Raw genomic sequence first — 14,054 nt, forward strand, 5'->3', positions numbered from 1 at the left:
CGGCTGCAGCTACCTCCAGTACTGTATGCCCATAACGTTGTGCACAGGTCGTTGCTCAGGAGATGTGCTGTGTCTCCTGAGTCTACATCATTACTATGTTCACCGTTGTGCGTTACTGCCTTATATACTGTATATTTACAAATACTACTCAAAATATTATCTAAAACATAAAAAGTTTACCCTGCACTGATATTTTATCATGAAAGTTAAGCACTTAAGTAGAAGCATGCAATGGTGATTTCCTCATTTCAAGCAGTTTTTTTAAACAAAAGCCAACAACAGTGGTGGTGTATATACCCCCAAAAAATGTCAATGTCTCAATAACTTGTCATGTGGTTTTGAACATCAATTACAGCTTGATAACGAGATCTCATTCTTTTTAGAAGTGGAGTTATTGTCTGCTGAGGCATGGCCTTCTACTCTTCTTGAAGAGTGGCTCTTAGGTCATTGAGGTTCTGGGCTACAGAGTTACAAGTTGTTTATGGATTCAGGTCTGGAGAAAGGGCAGGCCACTCCATTTGAGGTACTCCAGTTTCCATCAGCTGTTCCCTAATGATGCAACCTCAATTAGGTGGAGCATTTTTGTTTTAAAGTACACACGTGCAAAATAAAGTAAACCAAGGTATAAGGGAAGATGCAGCATAAAGATAAGATTAAACCAAAAAAAATTCACAATCTGCCAGAAAATAGCACATGGCTGAAAGACTATAATTTAAAGCAGGAGTCAGTTCCATATATCACCAATGAGAAAAAAAAAGCCAGGGGAACAGAGACCAAACCTGACTGTGGCTCAGTGGAGATGGAAACAGATCACAGTACAAAGGATTGCCGGATCAAATCTCGAGGCATGTCAGTCATCCATGACAATAAAATTAAGCCTGTGATATCGATGCAGAGGTACAATGACTGGATTATGTTTTTCATTTAAGAGGTGCTTGAGACTGTACTATTTACAAAGTGAAGAGCAGTTCTGTATTGACTAGACACAGCTGCCAACACTAGAACACCACCACCAAAGGCTTGTCTGGTGGCAACAGTGGCTGATGCATAGCACTGTTCTTGGTGTCTTCAACATCGTTAGCGGCCATCGTTTTTGCTCAGTGTGAATAGACTGTCATCAGTGAAGAGCACTGAGGCACAATGGTCCCTTGTCCAGCAAGACGATGATGCTTGTGACTGTCGGTGTAGTCAGGTACCCTCTCATATTGGCTAGAACGCAGAACTTGCTGATGTAAGTAGTTTCAAATGATATGACATGACACCTGGGTGCTACTTACCTCCCTTAAATGTGTCTTGAGTTGTGTGGCATTCATCATCTAGTTCCGAAAGGCATTGTTCACAATTAAGCAGTCATCAGTGTGGGATGTAGCCAAAGAGGTTCACTTCTATCCTTCTCTTCTTGGAGACTCTCTATAGCAAACTGCTGATGACACTCTTTGACACTCTAAGCTCATTGGCCACTTCCGTCTGAGAACATCCTGCTTGAAGCTTTGCAAAGGTGAGGTATTGTTGTTTAATTGACCTCAAATCACCTGAGTGACGTCACCGCTAATCGCGCGGCTCACTTCAGTCATGGCCTGAATCTCACAGTGGGCAGTCATGTTCTATGGTGCTTGCTGTGAGCTTCAGATATGCTGCAGTGCTGGAAGCGTCGTGAGACCTGGTGTGGATTATATGGGGCTTGAAGGGGTGTTTTGATGGTTAATAAAGTGGTAAAAGAGGGTGGCTTTTTTGTTTTTTTCTTCCAAATAAAGGATTATTTCTGTGTTTGTGTTTATTTCTTTTCACTGACAGATTAGTGATGGGGGGTCTCATGGATGCCTGCCATTACTAATTTGGACTTAGTGGCAACTGTGGGCTGCCATTAATTCCTAATTACCCCAATTGCTACCACACCAGGGCAACTGAAAACCCGGGTCCAGCGCCAGAATTGGCGCATGTTATGGATGGGGCACTTCTGGGGTAGCTGTGGGCTGCTATTGTTAGCCTGTAAAGGGCCAAATAACCATGGCCATTCCCACCCTAATAATATCAGCTCCCAGTTCTCTGCTGTACCTTGGCTGGTTTTAGAAAAATGGTGGAGACCCCAAGTCATTTTTTAAAAAAATAAATGAAATTTTAAAAAAAGCATGGGATCCCCTCTATTTTTCATAATCAGCCAAGGTACAACAGACAGCTGATGGTTGCAGCTCGCAGCTGCCGCTGTTCCTGTGCTGGATATGAAAAATGGAGAGACCCCACGTCATTTTTTTACTAAAAAAAAATTAAAAACAGGTGACCGAGCTAGCTACCACTCTTTCGAGCTATTCTGTTATTTCTTTCTATTTATTCTATCTGTTCTTTCTTATTATCTATTCCATATTTACTTTCTATCTATGATATATGTTCTTTCTATCTATCTATCCTTTCTATCTATTTTTATATCTATCTGTTGTAGTTTTCTATCAATTATCCTGTTCTATCATATTTTGTTTCTCCTTTAAAAAACACATTAACAAAAACGAAACAAAAATGGAGCAAAATGTCATGCGTTTTTGGGCCACAAGCTGCGTTTTCTGTGACCACAGGAAAAAGATGCACTCAAGATGCACTCAGAAAAAAGATGCAGTGTGCGAACATAGCCTAAGAGAGGGTAATCTAAACTGCTTTCACATTTAAGGTCTGTGGGAAGTTGGGTGATAATTGTTATGGGTATCGCAATGATGAGGGTGCAAAGATATTTTTAGATACTGAATTACACAAATCACACATGATAATCTTACATACAGTGTAAAAACAAGCAGTATCACACAAAGGCTTTGTAACAACAAAAAACATCCCACATAGACTTAGATGCGGCACAACATGCGCTGGGCAAATGACGTGTGAGGCCTAGTGAGATATGAACGCCACGTCATGGATTAAAGCGGCAGAAGATTAAAGTGACAAGGGAAGGGGAAAAGATATGGGGTCCAGATGGCGGAACATTGAAGTGGTGGGATACGGGAGCAGTGAAGTAAGTGTTATTAATATTGGCCAACATATTGCTAAATTTGAAGCAATGCAAATTGAAAAAAAATCTGTTTTCTGGAGAATACAATTTTTTTTATTAAATTCAATTCCACTTGAATACATTTACTCATCTCTATTGCTCAGTGACGTTGTACCCTGTGGTTCACAACTACTGTATAGGTTTTATATACTTACTAAAATTTGAAGCAAAAGTTTTGAGTTCTTTGCTTTTGTTTCTCCAATCAGTTTTCTCCTCTTCAAGAAGATGCAAAATTTTGACTCAAACTTGATTTGTACATTTTTATAGAAAGTTGGCAAATAATGATGAATTGGGTCCAAAGATTATTGTAAAGCAACAATCGTACCAAGATACAAAAGTATTATAGATTCCGCAGCAATAAGAAAAAGCTTTCCTTTTGTGGTGATGCATTAATTCTCAAAATCTGTACATCTTATCATTTACTGAAATCGTTATTCTTCATTTTATCCATTAGAATTAAACATTAATGGTTCACTGCAACCAGACATCTTTTGAGAGTATAAAATACATTATAAAATTATTTACTTCTTCATTTTACAAAGAATAGCTTTTATTTGCTTAACCCAGAATACCACTCTGTGGGCCGAAAATTGAATAGAATTTATTATACAAAATTGGAATTCAGACATAAAATGGAAATTACAATATTATAGAGCAGAGTCGAAGGGAGCAAAAAGCAAAGGTAAATATTCCCCCATGAATAGACTGACAGATGTGGTGCCACATTGAAAGTGCATATGAAAAGAAAGATGCATGTCTGTCATCCGCATCTTAAAGAAACAGTCAGCAGGGAAGCTTTTAAACCAACTATTTACAGTACATCAGATGTAAACAATGTACAATGCATGATTTCCTGCTCATTCCCCAATGGGAGAGGTGCCCTGAGCATCAGACAGTGCAAATGGTAAAAAGACCTACAACACCACTGTTCCACTTTAACATCTTGGCTTCATTAAATATCCAAAAACACAGGAATTAATAATAATTATGCATTTTGGAATTAAAATGATCCTTAGTCATAATATACTGGAGCATATGTACAGTGCTTGGTATAAATGTGACGTTCCTGAGGCTTCAGGCGCCACAGGGTACTGCACCTCCATTAGGGTGTAGTACTTATCCTGGGTCCAAGGAAGGTCTCTACCGGTTTCCACTTACATATACTGTATATGCAGTTACACTGGGTTGCCCTTCCCAATGGGGACCGGACCAGGGTCAGATCACAGTAGGGGGTCACTACAGTGGTGGGTTTACAGGACGCCACCGCACCGCAGGCTCACCGGTCCACTGGAACTAAGGACTCAGGGTCAGGGAGAGGCAACCACTAGAGGGAGTCAGGAGCACACAGTGGGAAGAGCAGGCTGACCTAGTGAGAGTAGTGAACAAGCCGGTGGCAACGGCTGGGGGCAACAGCTCAGAACACACAACACAACTACAACAGGGGGAGAACAGGTACAGACACAGAGCAGAGCGGACCTGCTGCGAGCAGCTCTATGGGTCAAGGCGTTTAACACGGTCACTGGGGAGAAGCAGGCGGCTGCTTCCACAGGACCGGCGCTGTCGGGATACAGAATCCTAAGGCAGATATACTTCATGTTATCTAGCAACTCTACAAGGTTCACAGGGAACGGCTAGAACAGTCACCGGACCCACCCCAACGAGTCTGCAGTCATATAGCATATAAGATCCGGGGTTCAGGACCGGCCCCACAACGAAATCGTGCTATCAGCATACAGAACGGGACATTTTACTGACACCGGAATTCCCAAGTGCTTCACATCACGGGGGTCCGATACTTAGCGCATCAAAGGAGGAAAGGGCTCACAGGCTGTCACACACACCGGCTTGACCTTTGACGGATCCAGGATCAGCTGGAGCTCATTGTGTCGGAGACCGGTACTCTGTGGCAGCACCTGAATTACTTGTGAGTAAAAGACCTGGAACTGCAGGCCCTGTCTTTGCCTCTCCTTTCCCGGTGCCAGCGCCCAGCACTGCAGTGCCAACGGGGACTACCTCCTCTATCATGCTCCCCGGGGGTAATCCCGCTCTGCCTGTGGGGAGCGACACCATCCCGGCTGCGACCCTTACCATCAGTCCCGGAGAGCACCACCCACAGACTTTCCTAACCTCCAACTACCACCTCCATCCTCCTTACCACCCTCCAACCCTCCTTCCTGTAAGCCTTGGGGTAACGGAACCGGCCAGGCCACCCCTTGACATCGCAAAGGATCTGCCCCCCCGACCCTGCAACGAGTAGGTTAAAACATCTGCCCCTTGGGGCACTACATAAATTAGTACACGCCCTTGGAAAAGTAAAGTTTTAATCAATATCTCACTGAGCACAAGAACATTTTCCAAATTTTGATAAAACTGAATTTCATAGAACATTTAGTTAACCCATAACTTGAAAGGTAGATTGATAATATAACTTTCACTGCAAAATGATTAGTTTTACTCAAATTAGTTGATTAAAAAAATTATATTAATAATCATTTCATCTATCACCAAGTCTTCGAGACACAGAATGAACATATTGCAACATCTATCTTTTCCATTCTTCAAAAACAGCCTCTTTGAGAGCCTGGATGTTTAATGGAGAGTGATGCTCAACTTGTCTCTTCAGAATTTTCCATTGGTGTTCAGTTGGCATCAGATGAGACATACTTGTCCACTTCACTCCATTATTCAAAAATACAACATATGTATGTTTTGGATGATGGTCTTGTTGGGAAAGTGCACATCTACCAAGGGCACAATGTGATTGTAGCATCTTTTCTTTCAATCTATAGCAGAACATCTGTGAATTGATGGTACCATTAATGAAATGTAGCTCCCCAACACCAGCAGTACTTATGCAGCCTCTCATAAGGACACCTCCACCACCATATTTCATTGTATCCAGGGCCGGCGTCAGCACCCGGTGCGCCTAGGCAAGTGCCAAGACCCTGGCAGCCGGGGGAACCCACTTGCTTTCGTCAATTCTGCAACCCGCTGGCTGAGTACCGGGGACCGCCGTACTCAGCAGGAAAGTGTGGCTGCTGTCCCTTAATCCACACTGGCACATACAGTAGTCCACAGCATTCTCTGAGTGCTCCTAATCTGAAGTTCATCTGTGGGCTGAGCCACCGCACTCAGATGACACAGGGATGCAGTCACAAGGTCTTTACTCACAGTTAAGAGTTCCAGGTTAGCACGTCCAGACAAATGCTGGAGTGCCGGGTCTTGCAGTGATGGACTCCAGCCGATCCCAGATAGTTCGGAGGCACAACCCAGTACACCCTTCTGTGTTCCTTTCTTGGTCGTCGTCCTACGCTGACCTCTCCCGCCTTTCCCGCGCCTGCACACACAGACCCCCAAGTCGGTGTCCGTGGACCTTATTGGGTGGCCTGAAATTCTATCCCTTTGGCACTATGTGGTCACCTTTTCACTGGATGTGTGTGGATTTGCCTATGGCATTTGAAGTAACCTCAGTCTCCGGTTAGCTAGCTGGGTCTTGAAGTTCTCCACTAGTTGAGGGGCTGTTTTCCTACTGCGGCCAAGTCCCTCCATTCCGGTATGTCGTATATGGAACGCGGCCACGGGAGTATGGTCGCTTCCCATGGGGTCTAGGACCCTTTCTGTCGTGTGCCTTGGCCGAGCTGCTGCAGCTCCAGGCCACAGGTCTTGACTCCTCCACTGCTCCTACTCATCTAGCTCACTTTCTACAGGCTGCTCCCACTAACTAGAATTAACCCCCCCAGCCTGGCCTCGGACTGTGCCACTACCAGTGAATAGCTATATCATAGCTTAGTTGCACTAGGCCCTTGCCATGGTCTCATGGGGTGTTGCTGAGTGAGAGTGTCTGTCTTTTGTGTATACCGGTTTGTGACCCCCTCCTTACCCGGGAATGGGATACTACACCTCTGGCTAAGATGCAGTACCTTTATGGTGACTGAAGCCTAAGGGGCGCCACACTCTCCCACAGCAAATCCCAGCACGTCCTTGGGCTGGAACAGAAATCAAAATACAGTGGTGTTATGGCATGCAAAATTATTTAATGCTGTGCAACAGGTAACAATAAACATTTTCTTCCCTTTATGGGAGGCATTATTTCATGAACATTGCAAACATGATAAACACTTTTGTAATACGATATAAATCTGTAATATAAAACATTTCAACATTTTCAGGGAGTCCATGATGCCAAAGTTCTTTGCACGGCTCCAGTTATCAACTATAAGAGCAGCAATTTGACCAATAACATGGGGGACCCACCACCAACAAACCCCCAAAGTAGGCTCTGGGCGGGCGACAGAGCGTTCCTAACCATGCTTTATTGCTTCGGCCACGCCAGATGGGTTTTAACTCATGTGGTCACACAATTCTACTAGGGGGCACTGTAACCAGTGCAAACTATTTACAAAGGCAGTCCTGACCACACATAGTCCAGTGGCCCAGTTGTCCATTTTTAAGCAGAAGGAAAAAGATTATCTTCACTTGCAATTAAACTGGTTACCTATCAAAGTTATTATTTCTAAGCATATTAACTATTTACATTCTGTACACTATTTTACTTTTTACAACAGCTTTGCACCCCGTCTTCAGCCTTCCAGCAGAGGGCACTCCAGGTGCTTGGGTAAGCCCCTGCTGAGGCTCAGTGTTTGTGTCCCTTGGTCACAGGATGCAGGCTTTGGGGTGTTAACCGAGACAGGTTCCAGGTTTGGTGCTGCCGCCTCCAGGCAGTGGATCTTTTTGTATTGGGCGTACCAACCCTGCTCTCTCTTCTGCCTGGTGTAGGTGACAGCATCGCCTGGGTAGAGATCACGACCAGGGTGACCCTTTTGTAGGTGGATACAAATACAAAGAAGGAATTCCAGCACCTGCAGTCCAATCTTCAATTTAAATAAAACATCCTTTTATTGGAAACATGTTAAAATATGCCCTCCTTCTTTCTTTCCGTGCACCTGGATGAAAAGGTCGCATGGTGAATGGCAGGCTGAAAATTTTTTGTTTATTTGATTCTTTTGTAGGTGGGACTCCACATCATGCCGGGAAACAAAAACGAACTTTGCCACTCCAGGTTCGCTGATGAAGCCCCATCCCTTTTCCAGGTCAAACGTCGCCACCTTTCCATGTTTCAGCGGTCCCTACTCTGAAGGGCGAGCTTTGCAGAGCCGCTGCTTGGCGGCCATGTTGTGGTCCTCTATTGCCTCCCATTGAGCCTGGCTCTGTTCCTGCTCTGCAGCCTATTTGGCTATCTGCCGCTGGCACAGAATTTCAGTGGAGCTGGAGGGCATTGCGCCGTGGGCTGCTCCCGCACTCCGAGGTGCGATGGTGAGCTGCAGAGGGGCCAACAGTCCTTCCCCGCTACCGGTCATCACATCCCAGGCCAAGTATAGGGAAACCTGGCTGGGTGCAAGAGCTGTTGGGGTTGCAAGGGGTCCCACTAAGGTGTCCTCGGCTACCGGGGCAACAGGATTTGCTATTTCTGTTACCTCTCCGGTGCCGGTCTGCTCCTCCGTTGGGGTTGGGGTCAGCATTGCCGGTTCCAAGATGGCACGTCACTCCGCCATCATCACCATCAGGGACTCCTGCCACCTCTATTTGGCACTCGACGAAAGTTCCAGCAGCCTGCAACCCAGCCGCTTCACCTCTTCCACTAGGAAGTCTGGGTCTAGTGCTGGCCTCTGTACCAGTGCAGCTTCTGGACCATGGGAGCCCATCGCTTACACCCCACGCTCCAGTTTAATCCAGTTGCTGCTCTCTATGGCGCGTTCCATGTTCTTCTGCTGAACAGTTATCCCATGTTGCACCACGTCCTGGGAAGACGGGACTTCTGGGCACTTTGGTAAGTTTTGGTTTTCCTCTGTAGCTGAAGGTGACGGGCACGGCTTTTCACGCCGTACTGCGATCCAGCCCATGAAGGGCTGACGTACCTAGCCTTTTTGATTGCACATGGCGCCTGTTCTTTATCAATGGACGCCAGCACATAGTCTTTTTACACAGTCTTTGATGTGCACTGTACCTGTGGTAGCGGCACGAAATCCTGTTCGTGATGCGAAAATTGACACGTCCACACCGGGGCCTGGGTGCACTCATCACCGGGCCGCGGTTCTGTTCTGGGATGCTGCGGTGGTCCCGCCGGTGTCGTTCAATAAAGATGGTTAAAAGCCTCAGGGGCACCACACATGTAACTTCCATTATTATGTCCCAGGCAACAATCACATGAATGTGTTCAGTTATAAGTGGTATGTAAGAGCTTAAAGAGAAGATACCATAAAAAAATAATTCATAAAATGTAAAGTATTAATGTTTCCATTGTTTTATAAAAAAAAAATAGCATTTTTTAATGGTGTAAAATATGAAAAATAATTTAAATATCTTATTTTTTACTTTTAAACCCTAGGTGGAGTATTTGCTGAAATTTGCCATCAAAATCTAGACTACTGCTTGCTCACATTTCGACTTTAGTAAATGTGGGCAGGGTATGCTCACATATGTCTGATGTCTCCTCCCCTTCTGGGTGTGTGCAAAAGGAGGATGAAGTTTGGGACCACAGTGAGGAGCTACTTTTTTGGTGACTGCAAAGTGATATTGAGATGTAAACAAAGTCACAGAGGACAGCTGGCAGCGCAGATTCTTTAAGTCTGTTACTGCTGCACCCCCATTACTTGCAGGGGTTAGATACGTGGCCTATATCCAATATCTGGGGATTTGATATAGGGCTCAGTTTTTGTATCATATATGATTAATTTATTTATTATTTATTTATTATGGATTGCTTATTTAGCACCATCATATTGTACCACCCCGGTGGTGGTCAGGCTGCTCGGCTCCGGTATCGTGGCTCGAGGGGGTCGTCCGGACCCAGCTTGGCAGACACTTGGATCTGTAAAAGGGGGGTATTTACAGGGGAGAAGTTCGTGACGCCACCTGCGGGTGCAGTAATGGGAGTACCTCCAGTGCTGGAAGGAGTTCCGGGGCAGATGGTGTGGGGGAGCAAGGTGTCAGTCCCTCCGCAGGTAGGAAAGGCCCTGGACTCTGGGCTTTGGTGGATTATTTGGGAGGACAGGGTGCAGGGAACTGGGTACTCACTGCGGTATTCGTGGTGCTGGATGAGGTTTATAAAGTAGATGCACACACTGTGGTAAACCAAAGTCTCTGTGTACCGCTGCCACTGCGGGGAGCCCGTCCAGGTATTCGCTCCCACCGGTGTCACTTGGTAATCCGGACCCTGCCTCAATGCACAATTTAATTGTCTGTTTGTGGACCTTTTGCTTGAAGCTGTTAGAGCCCCGCTCACTATGTGTAGTGTAGCTGTGGTCTTGATGGCTGGCACTTGGGATTTCAGTGGGTTGCTTTATCTGGAAAACCCTATCCCCCACGTTGTGCTGATGCCTTCAATCACTGAGCTGTTAGGGAAATTCGTGAAGATACTCTTCCTCCCAGGTTAATTATCAGGACGTTGAATCGGTTCCTGATCTAGGGTCCTGTACCCCGTCGTGCTCGGTACTGGTCCTCTTATTGGGCTTTCTGATACCGAAAGTCCTCCAAGATTATGTCCGTTGCACCCTTTTCCAATGTCACTGCTACCGGACCCTGACTCCTGTGGTCCCAGACCACTGTCTGCGACCCAACCTTGGTCTCGCTCCCCAGGAGCTACTACCCCCAGCTCCTCCCTCTTTGAGGGCTCTCACTCGACTCTATTCTTCCCTCCCACCAGTCTTCCTGATCCCTAGGTGGGTGGCCCTATTCCAGCTTGACCAACCCACTGGTGTGTCTGACAGGTCATGGTGTGAGGTGTGGTTGGGATTTGTGGTGCTGATGGAGGTGACACCAGTTGTTGGGAACCTGGAACCACGGGGGGTTGGTCCTGCACCCTAGGGAGAGGATGCAGTTCCCTGTAGCACCCTGATATAGTCAGGGGCGCTACAATATTACCATCATATTCCGCATCGCCGCACAGACATCATCACTGACCTCATTGGGCTCACAATCTAAATTCCCTATCATTATATCTTAGCAGGGTGGAAGGAAATCAGTGGATGTGGAAGAAAGTGACAAACACAGGGAGAACATACAAGCTGCTAGCAGATGTTGTCCTTAATATGATGGGAACAGTAGTGTAATGTGTGATCCCCACTCCATTTGGAGTGATATCACACATTACACTACTGCTCAAATAGAAGAAGATGGAGTATTGTCACATATTACACCTGTATTCCTGTAGAAGAGGATGGAGGGGGGTCACATATTACACCATAGAAATGGATGGAGCAGGGATTACATTATGCTACTGCGCCCATGGAAGTAATCAGAGCGTTGTCACACATTACACCACTGCTTCCACAGAAGTGGATGTTGTGGTGTTGTGACGCCCCCGGACTATCAGGTCGTCACAGGGTACTGCACAAGCTGCCCTTTTGCGCAGTATTCCACCTCCCTCTTGATTCTGGGTCCCTATCTAATAGTGTTGCCTCCAACAGCAAATGAAATCCTAAATACACCCTGCACCCCACCCACTAGGCACACCAGTGGACGGCTTGAGTGGAATAGAGTCGCCCACCTGAGGGGTCAGGGAGGGGAGGTGAGGAGTGTAGTCAGTCTGTGAGTGGAGGGAGAGTTGGTAAGTAGCCCTCAAGCTGTGAGGAGCTCAGAGAAAGTCAGGAACGGTGGCTCCTGGAAGAACTATCTAAGTTGCAGACAGTGGTCTGGGCCTAGAGGAGTCAGACCCCCGTCGCAGGGGATTGTGGCAAGGTGCCTGGACCTGTCGAGGAGGACAGCCGGCAGTCTATCACTGTCACCGGTCCGGGACCGAAGGCACGACGGGGTACACGGACCCTAGGTCGGGGAGTAGCTTCAAGCAACCCGACAATTCACCTGAGGAGAACGGAGCATTTATGATCTGTTCCCACCCGCTCCAGAATCGGGGCATTAGCGCAACAAGGAGGATAGGACTTTCCAATCCAAAACGGTCCAGAAAATCCCAAGCATGAGCCCTGAGAGCAAGCTCCCACACTTAGCCATAGTGGGGAACGGGGCCCGGACAGTTCCATACTACTGGGCCACCAAGTTGAAGTTAAACTTAGTGTCAGGAGGAAGATCACGGATCACCAGGCAACACTATAGGGACAGGACCCGGACGAGCTCCCCTTAGCGGCAGTGGTACCCAGAGACTTGGTTTACCCAGTTGTCAGCGTCTGCTTATGAACTGAGTGAGTACGAGAGTGACCCCTGCAACCCACAGCACCCTTCAAAGTGTCACGAGGCATCCCCCTACCCGGGGAGGATTACGACACCTTGCTGCCCCACTTCATCACATCGGGTACTCCCCTGTAAATATCCCTCTTTCATTTGAGTGGCCGCAAGACACCCAGGTCCGGGGACCCTCGAGTCACAGCGAACCCAGATCCGAGCAGCTCGGCTGCTTCCACGGACGCGGTACAGTGTCACACATTAAACCACTGCTTCTATAGAAGCGGATGGAGTGGGGATCACATTACACTACTGCCATGATAGAAATGGACAGTGTGGATATACAGTGCCTACAAGTAGTATTCAACCCCCTGCAGATTTTGCAGGTTTACACATTCGGAATTAACTTGGCATTGTGACATTTGGACTGTAGATCAGCCTGGAAGTGTGAAATGCACTGCAGCAAAAAAGAATGTTATTTCTTTTTTTATTTTTTTTTAAATTGTGAAACGTTTATTCAGAGGGTCATTTATTATTCAACCCCTCAAACCACCAGAATTCTGTTTGGTTCCCCTAAAGTATTAAGAAGTATTTCAGGCACAAAGAACAATGAGCTTCACATGTTTGGATTAATTATCTCTTTTTCCAGCCTTTTCTGACTAATTAAGACCCTCCCCAAACTTGTGAACAGCATTCATACTTGGTCAACATGGGAAAGACAAAGGAGCATTCCAAGGCCATCAGAGACAAGATCGTGGAGGGTCACAAGGCTGGCAAGGGGTACAAAATCCTTTCCAAGGAGTTGGGCCTACCTGTCTCCACTGTTGGGAGCATCATCCGGAAGTGTAAGGCTTATGGAACTACTGTTAGCCTTCCACGGCCTGGACAGCCTTTGAAAGTTTCCACCCGTGCCGAGGCCAGGCTTGTCCGAAGAGTCAAGGCTAACCCAAGGACAACAAGGAAGGAGCTCCGGGAAGATCTCATGGCAGTGGGGACATTGGTTTCAGTCAATACCATAAGTAACATACTCCACCGCAATGGTCTCCATTCCAGACGAGCCCGTAAGGTACCTTTACTTTCAAAGCGTCATGTCAAGGCTCGTCTACAGTCTGCTCATGACCACTTGGAGGACTCTGAGACAGACTGGTTCAAGGTTCTCTGGTCTGATGAGACCAAGATCGAGATCTTTGATGCCAACCACACACGTGACGTTTGGAGACTGGATGGCACTGCATACGACCCCAAGAATACCATCCCTACAGTCAAGCATGGTGGTGGCAGCATCATGCTGTGGGGCTGTTTCTTAGCCAAGTGGCCTGGCCATCTGGTCCGCATCCATGGGAAGATGGATAGCACGGCCTACCTGGAGATTTTGGCTAAGAACCTCCGCTCCTCCATCAAGGATCTTAAGATGGGTCGTCATTTCATCTTCCAACAAGACAACGACCCAAAGCACACAGCCAAGAAAACCAAGGCCTGGTTCAAGAGGGAAAAAATTAAGGTGTTGCAGTGGCCTAGTCAGTCTCCTGACCTTAACCCAATTGAAAACATGTGGAAGGAGCTCAAGATTAAAGTCTACATGAGACACCCAAAGAACCTAGATAACTTGGAGAAGATCTGCATGGAGGAGTGGGCCAATATAACTCCAGAGACCTGTGCCGGCCTGATCAGGTCTTATAAAAGACGATTATTAGCTGTAATTGCAAACAAGGGTTATTCCACAAAATATTAAACCTAGGGGTTGAATAATAATTGACCCACACTTTTATGTTGAAAATTTATTAAAATTTAACTGAGCAACATAACTTGTTGGTTTGTAAGATTTATGCATCTGTTAATAAATCCTGCT

This window comes from Anomaloglossus baeobatrachus, chromosome 1, assembly GCF_048569485.1.
Source record: "Anomaloglossus baeobatrachus isolate aAnoBae1 chromosome 1, aAnoBae1.hap1, whole genome shotgun sequence".
Taxonomy (NCBI): Eukaryota; Metazoa; Chordata; class Amphibia; order Anura; family Aromobatidae; genus Anomaloglossus; species Anomaloglossus baeobatrachus.